Source organism: Anthonomus grandis, chromosome 3, assembly GCF_022605725.1.
Source record: "Anthonomus grandis grandis chromosome 3, icAntGran1.3, whole genome shotgun sequence".
NCBI lineage: Eukaryota > Metazoa > Arthropoda > Insecta > Coleoptera > Curculionidae > Anthonomus > Anthonomus grandis.
In genome coordinates, this window is record NC_065548.1 from 22,220,462 (window position 1) to 22,231,714 (window position 11,253).

General features: G+C 30.0%; 1 protein-coding gene across 5 annotated transcripts in view; it reads right to left on the reverse strand.

Moving 5' to 3' along the window:
* LOC126733789 (A disintegrin and metalloproteinase with thrombospondin motifs 7-like) overlaps positions 1–6,064 on the reverse strand; it is a 198,213-nt gene extending 192,149 nt beyond the window's left edge. For 4 of the 5 annotated variants that reach the window (XM_050437190.1, XM_050437193.1, XM_050437192.1 and 1 more), the window contains exon 1: positions 5,717–6,064. The gene's annotated coding sequence lies outside the window, so the exon portion shown is untranslated. Of the gene's footprint in view, positions 1–5,617 lie in introns of all 5 variants that reach the window. The other variant, XM_050437194.1, reaches the window with a different exon arrangement.
* Between the last annotated feature and the right edge of the window lie 5,189 nt (positions 6,065–11,253).

Sequence of the window (11,253 nt, forward strand, 5' to 3'; positions counted from 1 at the left end):
TATTTACTAACGCATTTTTCGTAATGATAAGAGGTTGAAATACATTTTTTTCTATTTGCACTAAAAAATAGTTCCAAGCCAAAAATGATATGTGTAATTTTTCATGCAAAATAAAAGCTTTGAACGGGAGCATTTTAATCGTTTCGTTTATTTATTTATGCAGGAATAATAACACGTTACGGTTTGTTTCATTTTTATTTTTTTTAATTGGTTTTTTCAAACAAATTGGAGACAGTTTGTTTCAATTAAAAAATTATTTAAAAAAAATTAAATGCGTAGATAAAACTTCTATAAAAATTACGGCTAAATCATTTTAGAACATTTTTCTATGTTAAAATACATTTTTTTAAAAATATTTTATATTAAAGTAAACCTTACTTTATTATAAAATTTTAAAACTTTATTATTAATATAAAATAATAGAGTTTTTCCTATAGAGTTCTAAATTTTTTTAAATAGAAGCTATTGGGGCTACAAATATTCAACCTGACTTTATTTACTGAAACTCAATAAACCGCTATTGGTTTTATAAAATCATACGACTTATTGTTAATTTAAATTAAATATCGTGGGTAAATCAGAAAAGTTTTTAATAAAAGTAAATCGTGTGACGTTGGATGAGTTATATATAATTTTGATACAACCCATTAAGAGTTGTATCTTAATATTACATTGTAGAATTTATTATGTATGTGTTGAAAAACTAATGAAACCTTCATAATAATAGACTATTAATTACCGACCACCTCTAAGATCGTTTTTTAACCCTGAGGAAGACATTACAACTTTTAAAACTAAACATCAAACCGTTGGCTATTTAGCAATAACAGATTTGATTTATTGTTTCCAACCCGCTAACCTACCCACTCTCTGTCATTTGAGAAATGCTATTTTCAAGTACAAACCGATACCACTAATAATATTTGCAGATAAAATATTACTACCACCTGTAGGATTGGCCGAAGTCTTAAATTAGAATCATTGGTAGATGCAATATTTCGTTTAATACTGGTAACTATATCTGATAGTTATGTAGAATTAATGCCACTTTTTTGTTGGATTTACTCAAAAAAAGATGACTTAAAATTTTGCGGGTTTCGTATATTTCATTCTTAGTTTTTTTTGTTAGATTGACGTATGTCACCAGCATGTGTTGACAAGTAATTTACATTTTTTGCGTTTGTTTTTAACAGACAAAACAATTTTTTGATGGTTAAATGATTTTGATGCATATCAACGACATGCCTTATCAAAAAAGTAGATCAAATAATCAAATATAATATATTTTGCAGGAAAAAATTAAATTGAATACCTCAACGTATGTACTTTAAATGCGGACTATATAATTTGCTGATTCTATTTTAAACAATTTTAAGTAGTAAGAACTTATTAAGGTAGATCGGAAAGATATTAAGGTCGATACTCGTTCTGGATATGATACAACGCCAACGAACAATAAAAACATTTGAGGCAGTTGAAAAAATTATTATAGACTTTTGTCAAGTTACTATTAAGGAAGTTGGTGAAGTATATTATGACGGTACTTGGGTTAATTTGTGCATTACCAATATTTATAATATTTTGGAAATAGAGCTTATAACAGAGATGTATAATCTGGAATTGGAAAATGTATGTATATGATTATGACGTCGATATCATTCCAATCGAAGTAGCCCGAAGAGCTAATATTATAACAAAGCATCTTAAGCTTAATAAAATTTAATCGTTGTTTTTTTAAAATACCCTGGGTTATATTTTGTGGTAAATTTCCAACAGATTAGTCAACCAATAAGGAAAATAGGCTTAAACAAAATGATCTTCTCGTTTGGAGTTTTTTGACCAAAACAATAGCATAATAAAGCCTTCCTATTAACCGGAAGTGTTTGTTAAGGTAGTATTGTAGATCACTCTTTAATTTCACTCTAGATCAGATCTTTAGACTAGTTCTATAGACTAGACTCTAAATCAGCTATCAAAGAACATATAAGTAATTGTGGTGTTTTGTTTTTTTTTTTAAATATCTTTGATCATTGCAGGCTAAATATATGTAATATTATAATATTAAATTTAGAGTTTTAGTGATATTATAGCTTATGCTAAATATTAATAAATCAAATCAGGTTAATCACTTTTCAGTATTTAAATCTACTAATCGAAATTAAGTAAAAAAAAATATTAACGTATATTATCATATTTATTTTTATTAATCATATCTTGTTGTAAATAAGGTGAACCTCACAAATAAGAGATTAATACAGATTATATATTATTTCAACTTGCTACTTAATTTTTGTTATACTTATGTTTGTAAATAGCTTTCAAAAGATACTACAACTAATTTATGAGTATAGGTTTATTTAACTATTCTCTAAAATTTCAAGTCGCGCGCAAATCAAATATACTGCATTTATGAGAAAACGTGATTAACTTGATCAAAAGCATTTGCAAAATCTGTGTTATAGAGTGCACTCATTTTTTCCATTTCCTCTTAAATCTGCCGTTCTAATGAAAAACGAAGTAACTTCCTGAACGTTAGTTTTGAGAAAAACGCAAAAAAACTTTTTTTTGCTTGTATTTTTTTATAAATGTATATTTTTATTGTTTTTTGTTCATAGAATGATAAATAAAAATAAAACAAATTTTTTGATATAGGTTTCAGTGAATTTGCACCTTAAATAACTTTTTTATTCAACTTACTGCGTTTTTGTTTAGTATTTTTAAGAGTATGGCATTAGTTTTGCTTAATAAAAACGCAGTATGTCATATTTACTAGTGTAAAATGCAGTATGTGAGATCAAATTATAATTTTATTTTATAAAGACAACTTTGTTTTTTTACTAATATGCAAAAAAACGTTTTAACTATATATTTTATAAAAAATAGGACATAATAAAATTAAAATTAGTAACACTGTTAAACAGAAGTAAAGGTAACATAGAAAAATGTATGTCAATAAAATACTAAGTAATAATAATATTAAACGATTAATTTAGGGAATTATTGAACATTCAATTAAGAGTCGGCACTAATTGTGCCATTCTTATTTTGGCAATTATTTGACATAATTACATTATAATTTGACATATAATAAGAATGACACAATTAGTGCCTGCTCTTATTGAATGTTCAATAATACCCTTATATAACTATAATTAAAAATTAATCAATTTAGATGTTTAAATCTCTTGATAACGTATTTTCTGGGATTTCTTACCAAAATATTTGCCTGTCTGTGCTCATTAGGAGACACAGTTTTTTAATATAGCAGATTTTTTTCTGGGTTAATTCCTCTCGGTTGGTTTCTTGCACAGGGTAATGAAATGGGCTCTTTTTCGCTCTTAATGTTTAAAAATTCTAGAGTTTTTATGTTTTCATAGTCATAATTTTCCGTGTAAAATATTGCTTTACTGCCTTGTTTTACCATCAGTGTAATAAAATCACTGATATACGGCCTTGATTTAAGTTTTTTAATGCGAATTATAGATGTCAAATCTAGCCAGTCATAGGACTGATGAATATTCATATCTATAACTTGAGTTTTGCTAGAATTTGCTGCCCCAACAGCCTCCTTAAAATCTGGAAAGTTGTAAATATTTTTCTTATATTTCATTTGGAGTTCCACCTGGTGGTGAAAACTGTCTGCACTCATAAATGTGTGGCCTGGCTCAAAGTATTTAATAAAATTTTTTTGTGTGGAAATCATTCCTGAATTTATTATATACACAAGGTACGACAACATGGTCCAATTTTTGTTTTGGGCCGCACAGTTATCCAGCCACGAAGTGATTTTAACGCAGCATTTTATGGGCATCAGTAGAATGCTGCATTTTTGACTAGAAAAATCAGATGCTGCGTTTATTTTTAGAAAAGCGTTACGTTTTGCAGATACTGCATATTTATTAAGTGTTTTTTTTTTCGTTTGCAATTTTTTTTTTGAAAAATTGCTTTTTATAAATATGGAGAATGTTATTTTACACAACAATATGTAAAAATCTCAAAATCGAAAATTTTGAAGTTTTTCGATTTTCATTAGAATGACAGAAATAATATAAAGTCATATCGAAAAGTCCTTAAGCTTATTTAAAAACTGGGAAACCTAGATGTCCCGCAAAACTAGTAGAGGAACATTTTTCAATGACCTTTTAAATGGAATAAAAAGTAGCTAAATATACTTTATTTTTGCTATTAATTTTTGCATTTGCTTTTTATTCTTTTGAAGGAAAATTAGATTCTTCATTCCTTAAAAAAATTCATTATAAATTTAAATGTACTTGGAAGTTACAACGGTATATTTTACGCCTTTATAAATATAGAAAGTTAAATAACTAAATTATTTATTTTGATGTCAAAAAAATAGTCACGATGCAGAAAGTAATCGAGTTTCTCTGAGGCCTGGACTAAAGATAAACTTTATGAAACTGCTAAAAGAACAACAATAATTAGAAGAAAATAGGTCCTATAACTTTGAACTTTTCAAACTCGAACACTGTAAAATGAGCTGGTAGAAGCCAGAAATACATTAATTGTACTAAATCGTCTTCACAGATATACCTGGAAGTTAATTGAAAAACTCAATGAGACAAAGGTCTACATATTCAGCCAAGCCCTAGCATGCAGATGAGACCAATAACTGGACTGGAGAATAATGAACAAACGTATTATTTACTCACAAATATAAGTTCCTTTTAAGAGAAGCAAGACAAATTCTTGTAGGAGTCTAATTATGCATTTGTAAGTAATTGCTTTGATCTAGGAGCTCTGCGTAACAACGATAATACAAAAGCCTGTCAATAAAGTTCTTGTTATCTTAAAACACGTTATTTGATTCTTTACAATTTTCAATTTATATATTGTCAAACAAGAAATTAATATCTACATCTACGTTTAGTACTAAGAAATATGTTGCAATATGAGAATATTCTTGGAGAAAAACGATCACAGCAGGATATTTGAAGCCGTATTGAGCATCCGGCTTAATCCTATATATCCTAGAAATTTGAGAAGTTAGTGAGACGCATTCACTATAAATGTAATCAAATCAAAATCTATATAAATTAATTTATTTTTAAACTCTAAATATCTTATTATTGTGATGTTAATTAGTGTATCTTTTTTCCAATCACTAATGATTCTTTCTGTCCTTCATAATGTAGGATGTAATTAATTTTTATATTATTGCTTTCTAAGATAAAAGGATCAATATGTAAGAAAAAGAAATCTTTGGAATCTAAAAATGTACAATAATTATTATGGGTCTCTTAAATAAGTTTTTAAGAGTGAGGTGACGATATATTGCCAAAAGTAGAAAAATAATTCATGTTAAATAATGATTTGATATTTCCTTATATTTATATTTATCCAAAAATTGATTAAAATTAAATACCGGATCTCAATTAAGTCTTTAAAATATTAAATTTGATAATAATGTGACATTATATTACACATGTAGGCATATTTCTTCATCATTATAATTATATTAATTAATAATATAGATATATTACTATGTTTTCAATATAGAAGCTTAATTATGCACATTTTTCATGTAATATTAGTTATAAAAATAGTAAATTTATTAATTAAAAGAAGCAATTCTAATAATATCGTTTTTCTTTCATACCATTACAAGAATTTTAAAGGCTATAATAGTTTGTAAGCCTATAAGCTATTTTAAATTCAATAAGACAAAGTCTAAATTAGCAGCTGTTGCAATTATAACCTTTTAATTATTTCTCCACAGACACCAAACCGGAAACACTATGAAAACCCACTAACATAGTCAACCACAAACTATCAAGAACTTTTAATATAAAGTAGTACCAATCAAGAATGGTACCGACGCGTCGCGAAGACCGAAAGAGTCTGTTCTCGTCTTCTTCTTCCGATTCGATGGCGCCAATTAAAAAACAATCGCACCTGCATCGAACGGATTATCGATCGATTGTTTATTCGATTGTTGTTTAAAGATACCTGTAAGACTGGCTTTACGTTCATGAAAGAGATAGCGTGTACGATGTGGTTTGTGTGTGGTTGCTACGACTACTATTATACGGGAGAATCTTTGCACACCTACGTCCGGTGGTAGTTGGTACCCACTGACAACTGCGTTTCGGAAACAAACTGATTGCTGTTTAAATTGATGACGCTTTTATTATTTGTTTAAATGGAATATTTTCTCATAAATTTGAACATATTGCGTCTCTTTCAATTCATTTAAATTTTATATGTTTTGTAGATCTTATTTATTAGTTATATTTATTCTAGAGTAACAAATTTAATTCAATTTTAAAAATCATTTCATTATCAAAAAAATACAAAAAAATGCTTTGAGGGGTATCAAAATTTGGCATAATTACTGCTCTATTTAATAATAGGAAAAGGATAAATAATGAAATAACAAAGATACTTACCCTATACATAATGTGAAAAGAAGAACGCAACATTATTTTAAGTATGTAAAATTTTCTAATTTTTATTTTTTTTATAAATGTAACATTTATTCTAAATTAAGAAATACGTTCTCTTTTGTCAGTGCTTTGTCAGCTAGAATAAAAGAAAATATCAAATAGCCATAATAATAATAGGGATTTGTTTATGTTTGTGTTAACTGGCGACTGAAGAGAGGATGTAAGACAGATAGTAAAATATAATTTTGTGACGGCTCACGCCAAATTTAGTTCTTTTAATAAGTAAACGTTTTCTGTTTTCAATAATCTAATATTGTCTTTTATTTCTGTTAACTTGAGACTTACAAGTATTAAACTGTAAAATTTGGGTATTTTAAATTTAAACTTACCTGAGTATTGACAAGCAATTCATTCAGCGAGCTCCACCATGTATAGGGTAATGGGTAATGTTGTATAAGAGTACGCAGGCTTATTTTTAATACATATCGCCATATATTAAATTATCTATCCAGTCAGTCATGTTCCAAATATACAGTCATACCTGTTTTAAAATGGCCGAGAAGTATTTGCATGGGTTGGCGATCTAATTATTGGTGCATGATCATTATAGTATATTGTAAGGTACCTGCGAACATTACAGGTTAGTACACGTTATTGTATGTTTTTTTAGAATATTGTTGTTGTTTGTGTGGCTAAAATTTAGCAAGAAGTAGGTTAATAATGAAGATATTAAGCAAAATCTAAAATTATCAACATATGCACAAGAGTACGCACTGCAAAGTCTAAAAGGACGCACTGCGTACTCTTATAAGTAATAAAGCTTCAGTGAATATAGCATAGAAATCAACGTTTTTTTTTAGATTAACAAATTTGAAATATGAGCCGTTACAAAAGAAAAAGTGAGTGGAACCTAGTGTTCACCGAAGGCAATATGGAAGAGATTAGGCAAAAAATTGCAGATGGTTTTAGTAAAAGAAATATAGCCAGGGAATTGGGAATAAATGAAGCAACACTAAGAAAACGGTTAAAAGCAGGAACAATCCCCAGCTCCTTAGGACGATTCAAAACTGATATACCTTTAGATATGAAGGCTGATTGAGCCCAGCAAGTAAGGGACCTGGATTTTAGATTTTATGGGATTACCAAGAAAGATTTGAAAATAGCGGCTTATAAGTTTGCTGAAGCTAACAAACTTCATCACAGGTTCAGCAATATTTTAAAAAATGGCAGGTGAATCGTGGGTAAAAGGATTTTGTCAAAGACATGAAATAGTACTTCGGCAGCCAGAAAAATGTTCAGTGGGTCAAGTAATGGGTTTCAATAAAAGCCAGGTAGATCGGTTTTTTAAAAATCTTAAGACTCTTTATGAAAAAAGAAACTACCTACCAAATTCAATATACAACATGGACGAAACAGGGTTATCCACAGTACCTAATAAATTACCCAAGGTTTTATCCAGCAAAGGCAAAAAACTGGTCGGAAAAGTAGGTAGTGCAGATCGGGGATAGCTCGTTACAGAGGTATGTTGTTTTAGTGTTACAGGGACATATATTCCCCCGGTTATGATATTTCCCAGAAAAAGGATAAAATATGAGCTCTTTTTAAATTCACCTACTGGTACCTGCAAAATGATATCGGACTCTGGGTTTATAAACAAATCATTATTTTGTCAGTGGTTTCGGCATTTCAAGAGCTACAGCAAACCTAGTGTCGAAAATCAAGTACTGTTGATCTTCGACAACCATTCCTCTCACCGTGATCTAGATACAATACACTTCTGCGGGAATAACTATATTGATTTACTCTCCCTACCACCTCATGCAAGCCACAGGATGCAACCACTGGATATTGGTTTCTTTGGCTCATTAAAGTGTGCTTACAGTAGAGAGTGTGATAAGTGGACGGTAAGTAACCCTGGAAAGGTAATAACGCAGATTCAAGTTGCCGGACTATTTAACCAAGCTTACACTAGCGTCGCCAATATAGCGTCGCCAATATTGGAAAATCAGAAAACTCATTCAGAGCTTCCTATATATCATTATAATCCGGAACAATTTAGCCATGATGATTTTGCCCCTTCCTGTGTGACAGACGCACCTTTTAATACTCCAGACGCACCCAATTATACAGAGAATGGACAGCTCAATGATGAAGTTGTGGTGGAAATAGATGATCCCGAACCTTCCACGAGTATTCCGATACATGCAACACCTCCACCGTTGTATATTGCCAGCCTTGATATAATCTGTGAAGACGGGGTACGTATACCAAAGAATTCATCTACTTTTGAGGAAGATGTTTAAAATCGGTCGATCCCAGCATCAGAAATTTTACCGTTGCCGCAAATAAAAGAAAAACCAAATCCCTCTAGATCAAGATCACACAAATCCGAAATACTCTCTAGTACTCCATTCAAGGATGAACTTTAATAACTTGCCGGAATTATGAAAGGAAAAACAAATTAAAGCAGCAAAGAGAAAACAAGTTGTTACTGACTTAAAATCTCAGAAAACAAAAAAAGGTAAAAAAAAAATAATAAAGGTGTCAAAAAGGAAGAACCTTGCCCAGGATGTGGAAAATTGTACTCAGAATCTTTTAAAGATGATAACTGGATTGATTATGTGTTCTTGGTGTAACAGTTGGTAGCATAAATCTTGCACTATATATGTAATGGGAGACCTTGTTTGTTTTAATTATTCAGAGTGACGGCTTTAAGCAAATACTATGTTTTTCGTTTAGCTTTAAGGAATATTTTTTAATTTTGTATTACTTTCAATGAACTTACCTTTTCTATATGAAATTTTTTCATTTTATTACTAAACAATCAAATATAACATGACGTGCAACCATATTTTAGAGAAGGATATAGTGCGTCCTCTTATACATTGGTATGCATACTCTTATAATGTTTGTGCATAAGAGCACGCATCTGAAGACTTTTCAAAAAAATTGAATATTTCCTTTTTGTCTTACAATGTCTAGCATAACATGTTTAAAACATGTTTGACTGTGATTACTTTTTATTATAAAATTTTAAAAATTTACACTTCGCCTAAAACTGAGAAATTATTTTAGAGTTTTAACTAAGTACTTACTCTTATACAACATTACCCTACAGCAAGAGATTGAGAGTACCATGAAACAAAAATGTTTACGATTTACTGTACTGACCCATCTATAATAAAGATTAAGTTTACTCACCGGGGAACCTCGATCCCCTTGATTCAGTCATGCTAACCACCATCAATATAGTTACTTTATGTTTGCTAATAATTTACATATATATACATATCTTTTTTCTTCAACGACTAGCTAGTGTCTCCTTAAATATTTAAGGCTACCCCAGGCGCTCCACTACCGCTAAGCAGTAAGCATCTCAACACTCGGAAACTAAGATAACATATACCGAGATCTTAGAATCCAAATGTGTTAATCGAGAAGACTAGTAAGGGCCCTCTTTAACTCACAAGACCAACTCGAAGGAACTGCGCGCTCAGAGGGCATCCCTGTCGATTGCTACAGAATCGACCACAACCTGGTAATACCTCGCTAAACAGCAACGAACTCTGGTATACCATAAAACTCTAACCATGGCCTTATACAACAATATAAAATATTACTCACATGTCGACATGTTTAACCTGTGCACAAAACAATCACAACCATTCTAATATCCACCTAGTGGACAAACATCACCACACCTGGTAAACTATGATCACTCCTATATACATGGCTCTTTATAAGCCGAAGTGCTAGCACTTACTGCCTCTTTTACTTTTTTGGGTGTCTCTCAATCTCTGCTTATATTATTATTTATGTTTAAGGTATAGATTTTTAAGAATGTAAGATAACTCTCGGGCGGTTGAGACATTTTTAAACGAATACAGGGTGTTTATAAAATATACCTTTATTAAATATAATAAATTACCTAGGGATATTTTTTAAAACCAATTAGACAATATTAGGTATGGTACGTAAATGATGTTTAAAAATATTTGTAAACAAGTTTTAAAACTACTGGGTAAACTATTATACCAGGTCGGTTAACAAAGGTGTTAGATGTCGAAATCCATAAGTTAAAAGGAAAATTATGGTGCTTCTCCTACTCCTTCTCTACTTAATACAGTTTGATTTAAATTAATTATAGGTATGGCTGAGACGTGTGGCATATTGGTTTTCCCCCTCTTAGAGGCAAGCGCAAATGGAAAGTGGATAAAGCATTGTTGTGCTCTCTTTAATTTATGTTTTGTCTACGAATCTACGAGTATATTTCATTAATATGAAATTTGCTGGGCTGATATATTTTTCAATTAAGGAAAACCATATCTAAAAAGCTGTGGTTTAATATCGGGGAATGGTGTAAATATTACGGCAATTTGTGCTATCGGAGTTAAAAATTTTGAAACTGATACAAGAAAAATTCAGTTCAAAGCATTTCTCGACATTAAGCCAATGCGAATTTGTATAAAACTCTAATAATGACCAATTTTTTTTTTAACTTTGCAATTGCAATTAATTTACCTACAAAGGAGAAATGCCTATGAAGTTTAAAAATTTAAAGGATTTTAAGTATGTTGAAAAATATATAAAGGAATTCGGCTACATAAGGTTCAAAACTCATCTTCTTGTTAGTAAAATAGTTTAAAATTACCAAAAATTGATTTTTTTAAACCTCATATAACCTTTAGATATAAGATGAGAAGAAGGCATTTAATATATATCATCTTGTACGAATAATTCTATTTTATTTTTATTGAGCACCAAGCATGCAAGCAAGATGCTGGTCATACACTTTTATAAAAGGTAAAAACACAAAAGCTACACCATCACAAATAATTAATATTTGTGA